The 23,523-nt window shown below is 32.9% G+C and overlaps 1 non-coding gene across 2 annotated transcripts; it reads left to right on the top strand.

The window, feature by feature from the left end:
- The first annotated feature begins 1,600 nt into the window (after positions 1–1,600).
- LOC114316428 (uncharacterized) lies at positions 1,601–6,370 on the top strand. Of its 2 annotated transcripts, none has more exons than XR_014339073.1 (7): positions 1,601–1,887; positions 2,001–2,234; positions 2,747–2,907; positions 5,615–5,628; positions 5,726–5,810; positions 6,056–6,159; positions 6,253–6,370. It is a non-coding gene; the product is annotated as an uncharacterized LOC114316428 (transcript). The 2 variants fall into 2 exon arrangements; XR_014339072.1 differs by having other exon boundaries at positions 1,602–1,887; positions 5,723–5,810.
- The last annotated feature ends 17,153 nt before the right edge of the window (positions 6,371–23,523 follow it).

The raw sequence follows: 23,523 nt of genomic DNA, 5'->3' as shown, positions 1-23,523 counted from the left end.
TTTTTTATGGGAAAGTTTTAGGTTTTTCATTACTCTTATTTTTTGAAATAGGGTCCTTAAAATTAGGCTTCTTTTTCTTTAAATTTTTTTTGAACTGTTTAGTAAACATAGTCGTCATTTCGGACTCTAGATCAAACTTAATCTCAGGGGTCTTTGCAATCTGATAAACACTAGTAAAAGCCACACTATCTTTTTGTTTTTTTTCTTAGAAATCTAGTGGGCTTCATAAGTCTGCAAGTTTCCAACCAATTGATTAAGCTTGAGGGTATCAACATTCTAAGCCCCCTCAATAGCTGTAACTTTTGATTGGAACCTCTCAGGTAAAAATCTCAAAATTTTTCCAACAACCTTAGCTTCGGGGATTTTTTCACCGAGTGTGAAACAAGAATTCACGATGTCACTGAGTTTAGCATAAAAATCATCAAGTGTCTCATCATCACGCATAAAAAGAGTTTCAAAAGAAAATGTGAGACGTTGAAGTTTTGACCTTTTAATAGAAATAGTACCCTCGTGAATAATTTCAAGGATGTCCCAAGCCTCTTTTGCTACCTCACACGTGCAAATACAACGAAACTCTTCAGGTGTGACGGAGCAAAAGAGGGAATTGAGAGCCTTACTATTCCAACTCAAGTTTTAATAGTCAAATGCGTCCCATTTATTAAGAGGTTTGGGAATATCAACACCATCAATGGTGACAACAGCTTCATTCCACCCATAGATCACACAGTGCCAAACTTTCTCATCGATAGATTTTAAAAACGCTCTCATACGAGCTTTCTAATAAGAATAGTTTGTACCATCAAGTAACAGAGGTCTATGGGTCGATTTACCTTCGCGAATTGAATCCATATCACCAATCACACAAAATCACACTCCTATAGTTTTGATAAAAACAAGGAGTGGCCCGCTCTGATACCAATTAAAAAACCTAAGTGATTCGTGATTAGAACAAGATTTAATTGTACTAATTCCCAAACAATTAAAACTAATAATCTAAATCATCAAGCACGTGCGAAAATGATTTAGATTGTTGTTTCAAAAACAATAAATTGACACAAACAATTTTTACATGGAAAAAATCACTATTGGAGCACCTCCAATTGTGATTAAAAAACCACAGGCAAAACACCACAAATCAATCCACTATGAAGGAAAAAAAGAATACAAAATACCCAAACAAATTATCCAAACTTTGACAATTTGTCTTCAACAACTTGTATGTCTTCCACCACAACCTTCGTCTTAGAATTGATTAGATTGATGTTGATTCCACAACATCCACATCGACACAACAACCACGCACAGCTTCGAACACCTTCGAACACTCCACGCTTGAATCTCCGGATTCCACCGAAGAAGAACACTCTTGAAGATGATCACTCAAACAATCCTTTCACTACAGGAAAAATGGCCTACTGCAACGTTTCTTTTATGGCATTTTTGGAAACGCCATTATAGATGGATGAAAGACAACGTTTTCAAAACGTTGTCTTAGAGCTCAGTTGAACGGCGTCGTATTGGGTGTATATGTTGACACCATCCATACTCCGTTTCTTACTTTCTCTGTGTCTCTTCCGTAGCTCGGTCTCTCTCCCTCTCTCTTTCTCTCTCTCTTCCAAAGCCCTCAACTGATATTCATCAAACCAGATCAAAGACACACACACACTCTCTCTCACTCTCTCTCGCTCGCTTGCTCGATTGCAGATTTTACATTGTATATTCGTCGAACTCTCGATCTTTGTTGCTCTTCATCGATCTGTCGCTGGAGAGCTTTGATCAGTCTCTTCATCGAACTTGAACTCAAACTCGATCTGTTCTTCATCAAATCGCAGATCCAAAATCGATATCATTCTCGAACCAGATCGATCTCTGTTGCTCTTATCTCAGGTACAATTTTCATTCTCTTAATCGGTGTTCGAGTTTGAACTAGATCGATCTCTGTTGGTCTACTTTCTCATTGTCGAATCTGCTGATTAACTCTCTAATTTTTTCATTTGCAGATTAGATCAGATCAGATCGTTGAACCAGGTCATAACTTTACGCTAACAGCTAGTTTTGAAGGTTTAAATGCTTCAAGCTATGATGCTCTTGTGATCCCGGGAGGCAGAGCTCCAGAATACCTAGCATTGGATGAGTCAGTTATTAAATTGGTGAAGGAATTCATGGAGGTTGGAAAGCCAGTAGCATCAATCTGCCATGGACAGCAGATTTTGTCTGCTGCTGGTGCTCTCAAGGTAGATTATTAACATTTTTGTTGCTTTAATATGAAATTTTGTTTAGCATATTTCATTGATCCAACATTTATAGCAAGAAAATTCTATTTTGTGCTAAACTTATCATCCATAGTAATTACACTTTCAATTATTGCTTCATTAATTCTATTTTGCGATTTTTTTAAATTTCTTGATTAGTTTTTTTAAATTGATTATCATCTTCCTCTGTGCTGATGAGGACATGCTTTTGTTCTCAAGCTCGATTGTGAATCTCTCCCTATAAGTAACATGAAAATGATAGATATTTAGTCCAGAATATAATATTGGCACCCAAAACTTTTCCTCAATCTTACATCAGAAAAATGTAAATGCTATGCCAACAGTGTCATAAAGTATCAATTCTTTGCCAGTGAAATGTTAGTTATGGTCCGCGCATTAGTTGCTGTGTGTGTGTTTTTTTCTTTTGTTGAGAAAATGGAAGTTTGTCGGTGTGCTATTACTGTGTTCTGATTTAGCGATGGCCTCTTTTGCAGGGCAAGAAATGTACCGCATACCCTGCAGTGAAACTCAACGTGGTCTTAGGTGGGGCAACATGGTTAGAACCTGATCCAATAAGTCGAATCTGGTAACTGGAGCAGCATGGCCAGGTCACCCTGAGTTCATTTCTCAGCTAATGGCGTTGCCTGGTGTCCAGGTATTGTTCTAGCTGTTTATCATGTTTCCAGTTTGTGTATGTACATTGTCTGCAGAAAAATATAGATAGTATTTTAAAAAATGTTAAAAGAGTCATTAGTGAACAAAGAAGATATCTAATATAAAGTAAAAGCCTGTTATGTTATGTTTAAACCTTTTTTCATTGATAAGGAACATACTTTTTACTCTTGTTTCTTGCATTTATAGATGACATATTTTGTAGACTGTTATCTGTGAACAATATACTTTGATTACTTTAAGAAGTTATGGAAAATACTTGTTTATCGAAAAAAGAAAAAGAAAAAGAAGTTATGGAAAGTACTTGGAGTTGTAAACATCAAGGTAGCTTTTTTACATGGTATTACTCGGCTTGAAATAACTACATTTTATAATATAGTTTATTATGCTCTCTTGGCCCCTATGTAGTTCCACCCCTGCTCACAAAGAGGTCTCTCCCTTCAAATCGTACTGATGTTGTGATCAAGAATTTAGTGCTTTGGTTCTTTGTCCACCAAGCTCTTGTGCCGAGGTTTCAACAACAATCCCCCTGTGTTTAGTGGGCATTGAAATTCCCCAGGTTCTTGAGAAAGTTCACGAGGCTGAACACAGCCAAGTTGTTTGAGCACTTGCTCCATTTCAATTACTATTAGTATTGGCCCACCATGGATGCTGATGCCAAAACCTATGCAAAACTATACATCTAAACGAAGTTTTAATCCTTGCCTGACAACTTGGAGACTCTGGTTCAACACTTCTCTGGCCCACTGTTACTGCACTCTCTCTTTCTTTTCCTAAGACCATGTCAACTCTCACCCTGCCCACCTTAAGCGATTTCGTCATCTCAGTGCCTACCATGTCCAAGTGCTCCACAACCAACCCACTTGCTCTTTATCACCCACATAGTTTTCGACCTTAATGCAAGGAATGGTGTTATTCTAGCTTTCATACAACCTCTATCATTTACATGGACAGGAGAATAGTGCGAACCCAAGTAATGGTGTTATTATAGGAGAGAAACTGGAACTGCCATCGGATTCACCCTAGATGCAAAGTATAGCTTTATACTAGGCATATTTTTCTTGTTGCAATGAAGTCAGGGCATCTCTTGATTATATTAATTTGGTAATTATTTGCAGTGATGATCATGGCCATTGAGGTTTTTCATTCTTTGACCTTTTGCTAAAATTATGAATGGTTTTGATAGGTTGAGTTTACTTATCTTTTACCTTTTATGGGTCTAATTCTTAGGTTAGGCCATGCTTAACAGGATAATTGTCACTGATTTGCTATCACCGTTGATTCTATAGACATCACTGGCTACAAAGACTAATTAACTGTTCCCATTTGGTGTGTTTGTGTGTTTCCTCCACCCAGCTTGGAGTATTTCCTTCTCTCTCTCTCTCTCTCTCTCTCTCTCTCTCTCTCTCTCTCTCTTATTTATTTTTTATGACTTATATATATTTCATAATGGCTATGGCATTTATGTTCACTTGATATCTTCTATTGCAGGTTTACTACAGCTTCAACCCAATATTCATGCTCGCCGAGCCATTGATGTTGGCATCTGTGTTTTTCTTCTTTTTCATGGCTTGTGTAGCTTACCTGCACATCGACCTTTCCATTCGGAAGTGAAAAAGTAACACATATTGGGGATTCTTAAAAGGTATAAGAATTCAAACTCATTGATAATAATATACATATCTACACTGGAAATTATTATGCATTGAAACTTTGGAAATTATTATGCATTGAAACTTACTTTTTTCCATTGTAGCTTTATCGGAGAGTAACTTCGACTTTGGCTGTGTGACCTAGGCTAGCGGCCAAGAGTTCTTCAGTGCATCAACATGAGAAGAAATCTTGTGATACATTTAAAATTATGAAATTTTGTTTGGGTTTCAAATAGGAAATTGTTGTTTGTACATTGTTCCCCATTTTATTGAGACTAAAGTAGGTCCCTGCAATCGAAAGGGGAAGGCATCAGATTGCTGGTAAAACGACTCAGGAGGTAATTTAGACATAACATGTTTTATTTCTCTTTTTTTCGCACGAGTCCATTCTATCCTAAAGCACATGATGGTGTTTGTGCTGCCCTTAATAACATGATTGGTGCTCTTACATTAAGGTAAAATGGGCTGTAGAATACATTAGGTCGGTCTTGTAAGTATGAAATAATATTTTTGTTTTTTAGAACTGAAATACAGTTTTATATCTAGCTTACTCCCCCTAACTCTTTATTTAGTTCACATATTTGGAAAGGGAAAGGAAAAAGATAAATGAAATGTGAATAAAATATAACTACATTTCACTTATGTTTGACACAGTTTTTCCATTTCTCTTTCTACATATTTTCTTAAATTCATAAACTAAATACAGAGTCTAAGGGGGTATGGGGAAAGGGGAGTCGCTAAGCAATGGGAACAGGTGACTCCGCAATAGGTGGGTGGAACAGATGGGGACTTCTGAAACTCTCACACCCAATCTCACCTACTCCCAAACTCGGGTAATATGTATTATACAAACTCTAATTTTACTAAAGCCAAGGAGCAATTTTTATGATTGCATATGTGCTGTAAAACATCAACTCCTTGATTTATTTAGCAATTTTTTTTATGCTTCCCTTCTGTTCAATTGTGTTTACTAGCTTGATTTATTTTTTGATTGCATATGTGCTGTAAAACATCAACTCCTTCAATAATCATGGATAGTTCTGCTTGAAAAGGTATGTTGGTTCCACTGTAAACTCGTATGTATTTATTTATTTTGTTTATATAAATAACACATGCCTGATAAAAGTATATGATGTTTTCTTTGAGCAGTCAAGAGTGGTTCAGCTCGCTCATGGAGAAAGGTCATACCATATCTTTTACCAACTTTGTGCTGGTGCTCCGTCTGGCCTCAAAGGTTGTTTGTATCCTATCATTATTTCATTCATGGAAGTTCAGTGACTCTAGAAATAGTTGTTGAAGTGATAGAATCTGAGATCCATTCTGGGTTTCCAATAACATGATGTAGAAAATTATATTTTTTTATTAAGAAGCTAGAGACATTTCTGATGAGATATATGATGTGGTTCTCTATATCAGCTATATAATTACAACCTAAGAAAATTTATGGTCTCTGACTTCGTGTCATATATTTCTTTACAGATAGACTGAATCTAAAATCGGTTGTTGAGTTCCATTATCTAAGTCAGAGTGGCTGCTTGGCAATTGATGATGTTGATGATGCTAGGAAATTTCAAATGCTTATGGTAATTAGACTTCACTAAACAGTGAAATTTTCTCTCTGTTCTTTCTGTGTCCTAATTATTTTTAATTTTATTTATTTTTTTCTACTTTGCCAGGAAGCCTTAGATACTGTTCGACTTTGCAAAGAAGACCAAGACAATGCGTTTGAAATGCTTGCTGCAGTGTTGTGGCTGGGAAACATATCATTTCAAGTAATTGACAATGAAAATCATTAGATTTTGTAGAAATGTTTTTGCTGCTTGTTGCTTTTGGCTTAATAGCAAGTGACGAATATAGTGCACAGTGCACAACAGAATTGGGAGACGCAAAATCTGAAAATTGTTGCTCTTACCAAAGATATGATTTGCTTGCTCCCTAGGTCCGGAGCGATTTAGGAAACACAGACGATACTTTTTTTCATTTTTTTGTAAATCATAACTGTTTTGTTTTTCAAGTTACTTTGTAATTAGCTAGAAATGAACTACATGTTTTGGATAATAGAGTTAATGATATTGTGTTGTTATGGGGCATGACTTGAATTGCAGAGATCCAGATATACTTTGTTGTTGGGTATAATCACTGATGTTGAATAAGGGGTGAACAACCCATAGAGATCAAGAGATTGATGAATTGCTGGTTTTAAAATATAGAACATTACTTGATTTGCAGGTTTTAAAATGCTACACTTGGAAAAAATGACAGAAAATAAAATGTGAACATATTCATTCTAGGTATACTTGCAACTGCACTAATTTAGAATCCCCCCTCCCCCCCCCCAAAAAAAAAAAAAAAAAGTGGCGTTTTTGGGGAAAACGCCACAAAATGACGGCATTGTCACCACAAATTAAAAAATTAAAAAAATAAAAAAATAGTGGCGTTTTTTGAAAAAACGCTACTAAATGACGTTATTGTGACGTCACACGTTAATTTGGGACGGAGGGTGAGACGGTCGTCAAAGATTTTGTGGCATTTTAAGAAACGCCGTATAATATTTTTAGCGACGTTTTTTAAACGTTGGGTAGCTATTGCGGCGGCCCTATCAGCGGTGAAAATTTTACACGTCACTATAAGATATTACGACGTTTTTCAGGCTTTTCGCGGCATTTTCAAAACGCCGCTAAAAAACAAATTTCCTGTAGTGTTTGATGTGAATTATCAAAACATGTGAATTTAATACTCAAGCGAACATCAAAGAAAAACAAGAAAAATAGCCCCAAGAGAAAACCCTAGAGCCCTCAAAACAGATTTGAAAAACTTAACCCTAAAACTGACTTAAACAAATACTCATAGAAAATAGGGGCCGCGAAGGTCGCTTGAGCGAGGAACCAAGTACGCGTGTATTCCTTAAGTGGCGTCGCTCGAGCGTACAATCTTCCTTCCCAGAATATTTGCAGAGAAGAAAACTTTTATGAGCACAACTTCTTCACTCGAGCCAGGACTTCTTCGCTCGAGCGAGCAAGGCAAAACAACTAGGAAACTTACAACTCGATAAACAATGTTTGTTCGTTGTATTAACAAAACTAAGGGATCTAACAATTTGGTCCCAAAAAATATACATATCAAGTTTAAACCAGAATTCTTATCCACAAGTTAGGCCTTGAGCAATAAAATGGTTTGGCACAATTTCAAACTAGAACTTGAGCAAAAAAATTAAGCTTGCATGCTAACCCAATTAAATCTATAGATACTAGTATATATAGATAGGCCTTTTTTTTCTTTTTTTTCTTTTTTTTAAGAGTTAAAAATTTCAATTCATTTTTCTTATAATTTTAAATTTATGAAATATTAATATACATATGACTCTTTAATCAATATCACAATGATTTTAAAATCTTTGTAAGTCATGGTTTTCAAGTACCGATCATACACACACATCTACAACTTTTACTATTATAAAGCAAAATGTTGTTTAAAGTAATAATAATAATAATAATAATAATAATCACTCGCTTTTTGAGAGGTTATAAAATAAAAATAAATGATTTAAAATGAAAACTAAACATCATTACTTCAAATAATTAAGACAGATATATTTTAATTGGAAGAATTTTTCCTAAATATGGCTTAATGTGGCTTATACATAATTATATTAGATTCATCTCATTAAGTAAGATACATGTACATCAATTAGATTATGACTAATCATTGATGAATGCACCTGTATATACATAATGTATAGAAGACTAATGGAGATAGTGTCAATGCATTGAATGTGATAGATTCATTATGAATGAATCTTAGAGATGCATTATGTATCTATTATGAATGTAGAAAATATATTAATCTATCTAATGAGTTCATCAATATAGAAGATGCATTATGTATCATGAATGTAAAAGATATATTAATCTATTTAATGAAGTTCATTGAATGAATAGATTCTTTGATGGGAAGAATACTAGTATAAATAGTGTAATGTCCCAAACCACACTCTTGATCACAAAAACTCAAGTTCAAGTTGTCACCACAAGAAGGCTCCTATCGCCTAGAGAGAAAGAAGTGGTTTGAAGATCTTAGACAAATAAAGAACTTGAAGATCAAGGTCTCCTATTCAAGGTTTCTTTTTCTCAAAAAAAGTTTTCATACGATCATAGATCAAGGTGTGTGTACACTTATTTATATAGTAGAAATTTATATAGTTCTCATGTATAGAATTGAATCCTTAATGATTTTTAGTTTATGTTCCGCAAAGTTTTCTATCATTAATAAGTTAAAAATTATGTCTATTTTTTTTTCTCTAAAAAGAATTTCCGTGGGTAGACTGCTATTTCAGTATAGTAGGATTAGTCAAGAAAATGCTTAAATTATATAGGTTTGTCATCCGAAGATTTTTTAAAAAAATTTAATACTTGCCTCCTACGATATTCTCATGTCTATAGCTGAAAATGGATAGTTACCCATATGAACAAATAGCATTTAAAGCAAAAATTTGAAACATAAAGGCAAGTGAAAGGACTTTTATCAACTTGGATAACACAGTTCTCATTTTGAAGTTGTAATCTTCACACTTTATCTCTACACGTGTTTCTTTCTCTCTTATATATTCTTCTTATTTGTTTTAGTTCTCCTTTCTCTTTTTTTTTTTTTTTTTTTTGAAAAATGTTATGATGTGCATCCCTTTAGCAGTGTATAACATATGCACCTACTACAAAGATATGTAATTTTACTATAAAATTTCGTAATATCAACCACAAAATGCATAATATCACCACAAATTGCTGTAAAAAAAAATGTCCACAATTTCGTGGTTGATATTATAAAAGTTTATGACTTGGTTACGACTTTTAATACTCTCCCTTTCTCTTCATAATTTTCTACATCACTTTCATTTACAAGCTTCAATCAATGGAAGATTTCATCGACTATTCATTGAACAAGAATCTTGATTCCACCAAGCAACAACTCATCACTGTCGCTTGAGAAAACCATGTCACAATTAATCCTCATACATGGTAAGGTTATTTGCCTGCTAGAATTTTTGCTTGGAATTTGGGTTATGTGATTGTTTTTTAGAGACTAATTGCTATCGTGTGTTTGTATAGGAACATATATAGATATATACATGCCTTTTCAATTTATATTAGTTATGTTTTACTTTGCTACAAAAGCTTTGGAGCAAAGGTTTTGCTTATCATCTTTGTTATTAGTGAATTTTAGGTAACTGTTATTCACTCTAAACATTCTATTTTGTTTTATCTACTTTGTTCCCTAAGAGTTGTGGCTAATGTATGGATCTCATTCTTAGAGAAAAATATATGAATTTCATATTTTCAGCCAAGCAAAAGTCCAAATTATCTTGAAGTTAGCTCATTTCAAAAATTGAGGTTTCGATTTTGTGCATTTAAATTATTTTAGATGTATTTTTTGGTGTTGAATCTATGTCAAGAAGCAAATTGACATAATAAACCCTACATTTTTTTAATGAGATTACAATAATGGGTAGTTAAATTATTGGGACCTAGGTTATTCTCATGTAAAATTCCCTCTTGTATAACTTGTTCTAGTTCCCATGTAAGTTTGTTCTTGTATGCTGGATTTCAGATTCAAATTATTCTATGAATGCAGTTTTTCTATTTTGTGCTGTTAAATCTCCCTACATTTTTATTTATTTTTTATATTTTATTGTTTTGACTTGGATTCTGAGAGTTTTGGGACTCACTTTGTTTGGTAATCTTGATCGTATATCTCCAAGCTCTGTATTGTAAGCTTCACTTGCTTGTTGTATCAGTTAAAAGGTGTCTGATTTCTTGAAAAATTTATTTACAAGTTGTGTGTTCTTTCTCTACTTTAGTGATCTCTAAATTGAGTAATTAGTTTCATGGCTTTGTGTTGCAAATACATTGTCAAAGAGTCTTGTTGCTAAATGCTGGGTTGCAGAAACATATTCTGTTTCTGTAAAAATCAACATGCATACTATCAACAGGCACTTGTTGAAGTTTCTATTCTGACAACGGTAATTAATTTTTATTCAGCTGGGTTCTATCATATATAATGATTATGAATATTTTTGTTCTTGCTTATTTTCTGTGTGCAGTTAAATAGGAAATTTGATCCAGAAGATAAGCATCATATTGTTCGTATTTACTATTACTTTGTGCATCAGCATCATTTATGCATCTCTTTTGAGTTGCTTTTTACCAATCTGTAACTATGGAATAGCAATATGTAATATACTAGTGCCTTAATTTATGGATGAATATTGTTTGAATTTTGTTCATCATCATTAGTGGTGGTGTAATTTTGATTTTCACTGCATGAAGCTGACAATTTTTAGCAAAATAGGTATGGCATTTTTTTGACAGCACTTTTGGTTCTTGCAAATATTTGAAGACATCGGCTGGTATTCACTCTCTATCACGCAAACACACACACAAATGCACAGACAAACACACACACATACACACATAAATGATATAGAAAACTCAATGTGGTATATTAATGTGATCAGTGTAACATTATTATCTATATATATACACTAAATAATTTTTCTTTGAGAAAAACATAAAGAAAATGGGGAAAAAAATGTGAGTTGGCTCAATTAGGCATTAAGCAAATGGTATGTGCGCTGCAACTGTATTAGCATAATTCATTAACCTGCTGATGTGAGTTTCTTAGCAGAGTTATTTGTGATCATTCATTTTCCTAGTGCATTGGTTTACTTGGTTTAGATTAGTTTTAATAGAACCAATTGGAGGCCCCAGGTAATTGGAACATATAGTTGTTGACTTTTGTGATCATGGTGGGTGATGGAAGAATGAATGTACTTCATTTAGTTCTTCTTATTGTGTAAATCTGTCAACAGAGCAAGTTGAGAGAACATTTAATTGAGATTTCTAGACAAAATGACGGACGAGAAGATAGAGAAAATCAATAACTATTGCCAAAAATTAGTTTTAATGTTAAATTAATAAAATTAATTTAACTCATTCGGTTTAGTTTTTGTTTACTTCATTCTTTTGATTTGAATTTTAATTATATATTGTTCTATGTATAGAACAAACAACCTTGAAACATGTATATAATTGCCATCACCATTCAGTACTACTATGTAGTTGTTTTACATTCTATAATTACCAATAGAATTAAGCACATCTATATCATCAGCCCTACACAAAATACCGCAAAACACACTTGTTGTAGATTGTATGAATCGATGGATTTAGTTTGGTGGGTCCACTTTGAATTTGGGCTTTGTTTATTTATTGGGTTTCGAGTGATTTGGCGGAGGTGAGATTTTTGTACCTTTAATTGCAATTATGATTGCGACTCTTTTTCCCTCACATATTTTTGTAACTTTTACTGCATAGCAACACCATTTCCTGTTTCAATAAGCAGTGATTTGATGATGTAATATATCTTCATTTCCTATTCAGTACTACTATGTAGTTGTTTTACATTCTATAATTACCAATAGAATTAAGCCCATCTATATCATCAGCCCTACACAAAATACCGCAAAACACACTTGTAGATTGTATGAATCGATTGATTTGGTTTGGTGGGTCCACTTTGAATTTGGGCTTTGTTTATTTATTGGGTTTCGAGTGATTTGGCGAAGGTGAGATTTTCGTACCTTTCATTGTAATTATGATTGCGACTCTTTTTCCCTCACATATTTTTGTAACTTTTAGTGCATAGCAACACCATTTCCTGTTTCAATAAGCAGTGATTTGATGATGTAATATATCTTCATTGTGTTCTTGTTGTCATTATCTCCCCCCCACCCCAATTGTTGTTGCTGGCTAATGTCTTCAATGATTTAGAGTGTTTTGGAGTAGCTCAATCCTTTGAATGCATACAGATAAAGATGCATTTTGGGAGTAGACACTGATTTTAGTACTCGCATTCGTATATGTGATACTGGAAATTTTTGTTTTTGAATGCTTTCATGCCTTGTAGTATGTGATGATGGTTTAGATAGAATTACTGGGTATACTAGCAATTTCTAAGCTGCTTTTTATGATTAACATTTTTAGAAAGCATGCGTTTGTTGAATTGCCACAATGAAAAATCTGATAACAAAATCTGATTTTGTTGTTTTTATTGAATAAATTGCAGTCATCAAATCTGATTTTGGTTTTTTTATCTAACTTTTTCTGTTATTTCTTTAATATATTGGATTTTTGGTAAATTTACTCTCAATTTCTGTATAAAAAATCTGATTTTGTTGTTTTTATCATCAAATTGAGATTTCCGACTCTAAAGCAGGGGTGGAGCTTCTTGACATCATTCTAACCAAGGTATGCACTCCTCTTCCGTGTGTATTTTCTAGACACTTCGGTTGGTTGCCGTGTGTAAAATGAAAAGGATTTTAATCCCTAAACTCTAGAACATGAAAGCTTTCCTGTACAAGTGTGGTTTTAGATGCAGTGCAATAGAAAACTAATATACAAATTATCAAGTTGATGATGATATGATTGATGAGGAAGATGATAGTGATCCAGAAAATGATCTTTTTAGTGAGTTCTTCAACAGGAATGATTTTTACTCCCAATTTTTCACGGATCAAAATTTTTTTTTTTTTTTTTATAAATATTTTTAAAGACAGATTGCTTAGTTTGATTGAATTATGGTGCAAGATTCTTTAATGTGAGCAATAAAAAAAACTGTTTAAATTATAAAGTCCAGGTTGCTTTCCATATTTTTTTATTATGTTTTGCTCCGGTGTTGAATTTTGAAATGGTTTTTCATTGAGAATTTGCAATTTCGTTTTACCCTATCCTCTATCTTTCTGATTTTTTATTTTTTATTTTTCAAGTATTTTTATTACTTAATATGGAACTGGAAAAGAAGTCAAAACAAAATTTTAACAAATTTAATGTTCTGAAATGAAACTTTTTATTGCCTCTGATGTTGTGATTTGTATCACGTCGCAGTTGCTCTTGTAATTGAACATATGAACACGTCAGGCAAGAGAAAGACAAAGTTGAAGCCAACTATGGTTGCTATCTTCATATAGTTTTAACTCATATAATGAACTGTGTTAAACTATTTTGATCCTATATTTTGAGTTTTAACTAATGTTGATACAGTTTATCCCAGTGAATGGAGCGAATTGGTCCAAGCTCCTCAAGCTCAAGCCCAAATGATCGAGCCCACCGGATATCCTGCAAACAAGTTCAACGGGGAACGGTGTAGTCCCCCAATGAACCCTTCGACGATCAAGTTAGGAAGAGAAATAGAGTATATGGGGGGATATTAGAGATAAAAAGCTTAATCTTTTTCTTGTCTACAACGTTCGCTTATATCCTTTGGTAATCATTTCGCTGTCCCTTCCGACCTGCTCTCCTTACCGAAAGTCTATGCTGTAGCTTACCTTGCTCAGGGTAAGGGAGTCCTATTCTGGCGGAGAGGTGTTGTCGTAATAAATGCTGTGATGGGCTGTATTAATGGTGATGTGCAGTGGCAATAACTTTGCAGATCTTTGTCTGCTGATGTGGCTCGTCCTTCTTTTGCCGTGTGTCTGAATGTCATTGGCTCTTTATGCCATGTTGGACTCCAGCTGTCCTGGACCTCACCAGTTGGGTTATGCACTGGGCTTCAAGTGATGGGTCATGGGTGATTCGTGGCCTTTATAGGCTTATACATGTCAACTAACATTATGAACAACGTTGAAGTGAATTTGGAAACACTTGTTTTAATTTTTGTAAAATTTCACTTTCTATATACTTATTATGATATGGGAATAGAGTGCCTTTGATGTGTGCATGTCAATTTTTTATTTTTTTTATACGATTGGATGGCAAATAATTTTTGTGTCTTTTTAGTTATGAAATTAAATTGTTAGAAAACGTTTTCCAACTTTGACTTTTAGCGACAAAAATATGGTAGAGAAATTTGTCCTTTAGCAACCAAATATAATTGTTGTTAAATATGCCATTATCTTGTTTTTTTACTAAATTGGGACATTTTGTGACGAAGTATTAGGGATAAATATTTAGTTCTCCAAAATCAAACATTATGTGACCATACAAATTTCATTGCTAATTGCCATTGTCAGTGACACTTGAAAATTAGTTGCTAAAAGTCAATTTTGACTTTTCTGAATGCACTTTTAGCGGTGTTTTGGGTGATAAATTTATTTTTGTCACAAAAAATATTTAAAGACCAAAATAATAATTTTAAGGACCAAAATTATTTATTACTAAAATCTTGAGCCACAAGCACTTCATTTTCTAGCCATTTTTATAGACTGAGGTCCAGGGAGCAAATTTTGTTTTAGCACAATTTGAAAATGGCCAAGCTAATACTATTGAGGCTCCCAACCCAAAGCATTCAGACCGAAAAAAACTAAGGCTTCTTTTTCTTTTTTTTAAAGGGAGATGCACCAATAAATTCCAAATTAAGAATTTATATACTGTTTAATCCTAAAAGTTTTGTTATAGACTGAAACCCATTACAATGTTTCAAACATCAAATTAATGTTTCGAGCATTAAATTTCGAACATCAGATTAATGTTTCGAACATCAAATTTCGAACATCAGATTAATGTTTCAAACATTAGATTGATGTGTAAATGGGACTAAATGGAGCATAAAAAAACTTTTGGAACTAAATAGTTCAACTTTTCAGAAACTAGGACTTATGGGTAAATTTTCCTTTTTTAAAACTCTATTTGTTTCGATTTAAATATTTTATGTCGAAATATATTTTTTATTAGAAACTAATTTTGCACAAAATCATATTTTTGTTTTTATTTTTCAGAGTTTGGCTTTTGCACGAAAGCTAATTTGTGTTTGATACACGAAACACAAATTTTCTATCGTCTTGAAACAGAATTCTAATTCAATAAAATGTCCGTTAATGGATTTTTATCAAATAATTTGTGAGTTACAATACTTATTTGAAAATACCAAATGTGTTGAAAGGGGTGTTCACTGGGAGTCAACTTTACAAAATTAATTTGCAAAATAGAGAACATAGGATAGGCCTTATTTTATGGACTTTTGGGCCCATGGCCCAGTTGCGGCTCCATTTTGGGTTTATTACTCATAGGTCCGGTCGTGAAGACATGTGTATCATTTAGTCCCACAAGTGTTTATGTAAATTAGAAAGTCATTTTGCATAATAAAAGACTCCTTCATTCTCCTCTTTCTTTTTCTTGTTTTTGACAAGAAAACAACTGACTACTAACCATCAAGCTAATCCATCAATAGCTTGCTGTCGCCACTCCTCTGCCTTATCTCTTTCGTCGTCAACGAACCCCTCTTCGTGTCCTCTTACACACCCCTCGTCTTTCTCTACTGCCATTATTGACTAAAAAAATTTACAGTTTTAAAGATATGTTTTCGCTTTTATCTATGACTCAGCCTTTTTTTTTTCCCTTTATTAAAACAAAAAAAAAATATAATAAATATTGACAAACTGAAAAGCTGCAAACTCTTAAAAACTACTGATCTAAAATTTCCACCATTGTTGCGATGTGAAATTGTGTTTTGATAACGAGCAAACTGATAATTTATACAGTTTTGAAACTACAAATTTATGCAGTTTGATCAGCAATAAATTCAAACTGCAAATTTTTATAATTTTGTGAACTAAAAATTATGTGTTCTGTATGATAAAGAGTTTTCTTTTGTGTGTTTTTGGTGTTAGAGAAAATGTGGTTAAATTTTGTTATGTTTTCGCTCTAATTTCTTCTTTTATTCTTCTCTTTTTTCCCAATGATATTCTGGACATTCTAGTAAATCTCTGGCGATGTTCTCGACATCCGGCAATATTCTGGACATTCCGACAACTTTCGATAACGTTCAAAACATTACGGCGATTTTTCAACAATTTTTTGATGATGTTTTGAATATTTCGACGAGTCTCCAACAAGACAAAAGTTTGAAGGTGGTGGATAAGACAACGACAGTGACAATGGAGCATAAGGACTTATTAGTAACAATTAAAAATGAATAAGACTTTTTGGTGCATCAAAAAATCATAAGTATTTATTAGTGACAGAATTTTTCAGTCAGTGCCTCCTCTATTTTTCAGCCAGTGCCTCCTCGATTTTTATACTTTATTTTCTAAACCTATATCCCACTAAAAAAGTATGTTCTAATAAAATACTTAAACAAAAATCCGAAGATAAAAATAATAATAAATTATTATATATAAAAGGATTTTTTACTTGATTCTCTTCTCTCACTACACACGAAAATGTAAGTTTCCCTTGTATTTGTTAATGTTGACCTTACAGTTTTTGTATGTAGTGTTGAAAATTTTGCATATGTATAAGGTTTATGTCCTTCATACTTGAAAGGGTGATGCTATACAAACAAGATTTACGTGAATGGATATGAGGTAGCACATTCATATTAGAAAATAAAAAATTTGATTCATAATTGTAAAATTATCAGTCACAGTATAGATTTTATGTATGAAAGTGTCACATATTAAATCATTTTCTTACTAGAAATATTGCTCTCCCACAAAATGGTCAAATGTGCTTAATTTACAGTAGTGTGTGTAACAATAAGAGCTTATGGTTTAGTTTGGTTCGTCTCTTAGAGAGAAAATTTTTGAGAAAAAAATTTAAAATTTTGTTTGATTGAAATTTTTTTTAAAAAAATAAAATCTAAGATCATTGTTCTCTCTACTGCACACTAATCAATTATTTTTTTTCTCTCTTCTCTCATTCTCTCATATTCTACACATGTAATAACCCGACCCTCGCACATGTTCTTTGTTATATTTTCGGATCCTATTTTAGTGATTTGAATGCTTATTGTGAAATCCTATGGGAAATTTAAATTAAGTAAGTGAACCATATGATGAAGAATGTCTATCTGTTCAACAAGAAAAGTATCTGTTACATGAGAATGCTTAGATCAGAAATTGGGCGCCTTAGAGGCTTAATTATCTGAAATTGATTTTACATATGTAATTAGCATAAGCATTTTTAGGAAATTTCAATTTCGGATGTTTAAACGATTAAATTTTTGTCCTTAGTCAACCTATACATACATATATACTTATAAAGCCTTCATTGAGTAAGACTTAGCAATTTTTCCATAGCATCTTCTTGGGAGAAAAGGGAAAAGGGGATGAGAGCAAGGAGGAATTGAGATTGAAGCTAAGGTGAATTCAACTTCCCTAGTCTAATTCTCCTCCTCAATTTGAAGTAGTAAGATTTGGCTATGGTATGAGCTAAGTGTGATAAAAGTTTGTATGTTGAAGACTTGGTATGATAATCCTACTATTTGTGCATGTTGGACCAATTCAAGTTATTTGATTAAGACCATCCTCTTGCTCCTTATTTATCAATTGATATCCATGTTTATGCCATGTTTTGTATATTTATGTATGTGTGTATAAAGTTAGGAGCTTCAAGAACAATGATATGTGGATGAACTTCTATGGTTGCTCCAAATCAATTGAGTTATATTCATGAGCCCAATTCAAGTTAGATGAATTTTGGTGTGTTGTATTTATAATTTATATGTTTTTTAGCCTTGATTTAACACCTAGAAGTTTCAATTTAGAGTCTTGAAAACACTCCTAAAAGAATGGAATTTTTATAGCAAATTTGAGACTGGAAGTGCAGAATCGCCGCACGTGCGGGAGTCATGGCCGCACGTGCGGGAAGTGCTGTCGCACGTGCGGGGAGTGCTGTCGCACGTGCGGGGGTTGTGGCCGCACGTGCGGGAGAAGGGCAATTTTGGGGCTTTTGTTCTACTTAAAAGGCACGTGCGGGACCTCAGGGCCGCACGTGCGGGGCCAACCGTCGCACGTGCGGGGCTCACAGCCGCACGTGCGGCTCATGCTGAAAAATACTGTTTGCTCCGTTTTGCGTGTAGAACCCTCTAATGTTGTCGAAATATGTATTTGATGCCTTTTAATATGTATAAATTCCTTCGAAGTAAAACGAAACAGAAAGTGATCTAATATGGAAAGGAAACTAAATTGTGTAAGGTTGAATGTGTGCAAAGGCACACTCCGGGAAGAACAAGCACATCATCGCAACACTGTGAGTAGTAATATCACTATCCGCTTTACATATGGCTAATGATTTTCATTAGTATTTCATTCACGCAATTATGTTAATGTTTCAAGTATGCAACTATGTTCATAATTCAAGTATGTATGTTAATGTTCAAGTATGTTCCAAGGATGTAAGGAAAGAAATGGGAAAGATAAAGTACCTTCCTTCTATATGATTCTGGGCCTACGGCCATTCAATGTAAAGTTGTTACGATATGAAACAAAGTGCTACACGGAACTAAGTGCTACGACGTGAACCACCTCTAGAATCCGTGTGAGACACCTCTTGAGTTCGCATAAGTATATTCAAGGGCTTAATGCCAAATTATCCAAGGGCGTAACGCCACTCTGTTTAAGGGCCTTGTGCCATCATGCTTAAGGGCCTTGTGCCACTCTATTTAAGGGCCTTGTGCCATCATGTTTAAGGGCCTTGTGCCACCAAGTTCAAGGTCTTTAAGCCATTATGATTTAAGATGTTATATGCCAACTGTTATGTTCAAGATTGGGCCTGAGGCCCTTATAAGATAAACACAGAATCAGGCTAATTATGCGACCTCTGCACTTATATATATATATATATTGTTATATGTCATGTATCAAGTTGAGCATTGTTTCATTATGTATTACTATTCACTGAGCTCGGCTCACTCTCTGTTATGTCTGTTTCTGTAAGCAACCAACCAGGTGGTCAATCCTAACCCATGACGCTCGGTTTCTTTTGTCAACCTTCATGTATCCAAGCACTCACGAGGCCACTTATTTTGTGAAGTTTATTAAGATAATTAGCTTACTTCTTGGCTATCCTTCCAAGGTTGAATGTATATAACTTCAATAGTTTTTTGTTACACGCCCGACTACAGAGCTGTGTCTGTATATGTGTTTATATATAAGTACTGTTAAGGAATATTTTTGAACTCTATCAACCTATTATGGTGCATGTAATGTATGAGATCCTGGCATGTTAGAAATAGCTCAATGGAGTTTGTTTGGTTTAGTATTCTTTTAATATTTTGTGCTTCCGTCAAGGCCCCATATGCTATATATACCAGGTCATATGTCTGTTCATGAACGGGTCATGCCCGAACTTTTAGAGGCGAGCTCGGGGTGTGACAATACATCAATCAATCATTTTTCTTTCATACCCATCTATTAAACTACAAAAATAAAATAAAAAATTAAATCATCTCAAATTCCAAAACTCCAAAACTATTTTCAAAACATACAACTAAACAAATTTTTAAATTTTATAAACTTTTTTCAAAAAATTATTTTACAAATACAAACCAAGCATGGTCTAGATCTTTTTGTTTATAGAAAATAGAAAATATATTTATGTTTATTTTTGCTAAAATAAAAATATTTTAGATGTGCATACATATTTTTAAAATTAATAAAAGTATAATATATATATATATATATATTTGATGAACTGTTGAATGGTGGGAGTTATCGGAGGTGACAAGTAGAGAGTTGATGGGGTTTACCAAAGTCGGTGGCCTAAGGAGGTAGGATTAGACGGGGGAGGGAAGAGGAAATGATATTTGCTTTGAAAGCAAGCAAAAATACGTTTTTTTTTTTAATTTTTCAAAAATTTTAAAAATTGTTTATAATTTTTAATATAAGAAAATATGTATTGGTTAGATATTGGAAAACATGCATATTTATATCAATTTTGATGAGATTTTTCATTTCTTATGCCGACATAAATTATGTTCACTCTTATCAGATAGTATTTGGTTCATTGAAATAAAATAAAATAGAATGATCATTCCGTCAAAATGTTCATTTTCATTTTTGGTTGACTAATAAAATAGTGGCAAAATGCATTACAAATGGAATCAAAATTCACTATTTTAAGAAAATAAACAATTCATATGAAATCTAAGAAATGATTATTCCATTCAATTTCTATTCATTTCAGTGAACCAAATGAAGCACAAGTTATTAGAATTTTGATTAAGGGAATTACATTCCAGTGGGATAGAATTTTTTATTTTTTACACAAACATAGAAGGGTTAAAGTCACACTTGTTCCCTTACAGTTTTTCACTTGCACCCTATTATATAATCACCTGCATGATGTATTTAGATTTTGTACCATTTCACGTTTTAGTTCAATTGTACTGAAATCTCTAAAAATTGAATTGATTGTTGAATAATGGAATGCATTGTTTATTTAATCATATTTGTAAGAACGTATAGAAGAATTAATTGAATTACAATTACGAGCTCTTGGTTCAATTTTGGGAGGAGGATCCGTTCCGGTCACTGTTTTGGACTGGACGGGGCTGTTCCGGCCCATGGGGCCTACCGCGGGTTCCGTTTTGATAATTCAAACCATTTATTTTATTAGGTATTTCGTGTATTTCATTTATAAAAGAAATTAGGTCGATCCAATAATTGTAACTAGTTCAATGTCGTCTATTTTTTTTGTGAAAAATGTGATAAATTAAACTAGTTACAATTATCATATTGACTTAATTTTTTATATGAATGAAATACGTAAAATACTCAACAAAATAAATAATTTAAATTATCAAAACAAGACCCAGGAGTCAAAACAGCCCCGTTGAGTCCAAAACAGTGACTAAGGGGGATCCTCCTCCCAATTTTGTAACTAAAAATGCAAGAACTGTAATGCTTAAGTTATATAGTGATGCAATTCATTCTTTTTTTTTGATATTATAGTTCTAGATTTTTGTAGAGTATTTTTTTTTTCTTGTGCAAATGGTTAGATATAAACAATAATACTAAAGTATATCCTTTAAAAATTTTGTAATAATTTTTTAAGTCGCCTTTTTTTTTTCTTTTTTTTTGATTGACATGAAGAAATATAGAGTTACATGTTAAGCGTTTGTTTTAGGTCCTTGAATGTTTAGAGCCGGTGCTTCTTGCACTTCACTTATCTTTATAAATTTATCTTTTTTATATTTTACTGTACTGTAACCCATATGACACCAATAAGATATGCACAAGTATCCTCTTTGGAAACCAACCAACTGTTGCCATATATGATTTAACAAGATGTTTGAGCCTTAAGACTAGAAAAAATTGGTCATCCATAATCATAAGAAATGTTAATCATGGCCGTTTAAGACAAACTTGTCATTTTCACAAAGAGTAGTGGGTGGACCTCTCTCTTCACACTTACGCACCATTTTGCTTGCACATTTTGAGTTAACTTTCTTATGATGGTCCCATCTGGAGCCAAGAAATTAAATTAGTAGGGCACTTATTAATTATAATATTAAAATTTTTTATAAAAATATTTCACATAAATTTTTATCATTAACTTTAAGAAAGATAAAAAAAAAAAGTTATGGATATAAAGTTTTAAAATAAATTATATAATGATAAAATAATTTTTTATACAAAATATCCGTAATTCAATATAACAGTTATACCACGTCATCATTAACATGTAATATCACCAATCAATAGTAAAGAAACACAAGGAGAATGAACGCTACATGTCAAATGTAACTAACAATTCAATAAATTTTATATTTTCATTGAAATTAATTATGTTTGCATATCAATAGTGATAGACATCACCATTATATTAAAATTTTCATAGATAATAATATTGTAATCATTTTATTTTCAATCAAAATAACCAGTATTATTCTTATTATTTTAAAAATATCATTCACATTTAAAATAATATTTTTATAAATTCTTTTATTTAAAATATTTTTTTATGCTTGCTTTGAAAAAATATATATATTCCAAAACCCAGGGGCACGTGACCCCCCGGCCCTTGCTAGCTCCGCCCCTGATCACATCGTTATCAAATAATAATAAATAAATAAATAGAAGGATGAATCTCACTACTCCAATGTAATTAATGATATAATAATTTTTATATTTTGTAAATCAAAGTATAACGTAGCGGGTAAAACATTCAGATCATACCTTAGGTGATAGAACCTGAAATAAGGAATAAATCGCGTGCTTCTAAAATGCGAACAACGAACTCCTAGCAGTGGAGTGATACCACAATATGAGTATCACCCACACAAGTCATAGTGCAAAGAGTGAATCGTTCTCTTAATGGGAGAGAGTTAGAGAGAGAGTATATAAAAAAATGTTATGGGTAAAAAAATCACATAACGTATCTGATATCAATATATTATATAAAATATATAATCTGATATATAACTATATATATCAATCTATCCATATCAGTTAATATAATAAATATAAGTGGTGTTTGACAAGTGGTTTTGGGGCTAAAATAGCCACAAAAAACAAAATAGACTATTTTAACCACAACAAACAAAACATCACATCCAACCCATAATCATTATACTCTTCTCTCACAAAAAAAGTCAAAAAAATCAAAAAGCCAAAAAATCCTTCCCAAACCAAACTTTTTAGTCCAGGCTAAAATAGTCAAAAAAGGCCAAAAAACCAACTCACTTCCCAAACGGAGGGATAGATATCATGAATGGTTATCCAAATAAGTTTTGAATTCAAATTCAAACTTATATGAATAAGATTCAAAAGATTCATGGGTCATGCCACAAGAGCGTCCAATTTCTAACATATTTGCGTAGTGAAATTAATGTGCCTACATGATAATCTGTTACTAGTAATATTATGGATTGGTAATGATATAATATTATTATTATTATATCGAATATTTTTTCTTCTTTTTAAAGTATGCATGATTGTGTTTCCTAAAATTCTAGATATTTTAGTATTCGTCTTTTTTAAAAGAGGCATCCAATTCTTCAGTAGTAAAATTGGTTTCAATGATAATGCTCAAAGTTGGAATTAGACACACTTCTAGGTGGAAATATGAGAGGGAGAGAGTGTTGCAAAAGGAGTTATTTATGCGTTGTTGGAAAATATTACAGTGCACCTGTTACGTATTTTTATGATAAATATTATGTACTTTTATAGTAAATAT

The sequence above is a fragment of the Camellia sinensis genome, chromosome 1, assembly GCF_055761805.1.
Source record: "Camellia sinensis isolate YWXY chromosome 1, ASM5576180v1, whole genome shotgun sequence".
Classification (NCBI taxonomy): domain Eukaryota; kingdom Viridiplantae; phylum Streptophyta; class Magnoliopsida; order Ericales; family Theaceae; genus Camellia; species Camellia sinensis.
This window is presented reverse-complemented; position numbering and strand designations above follow the sequence as displayed.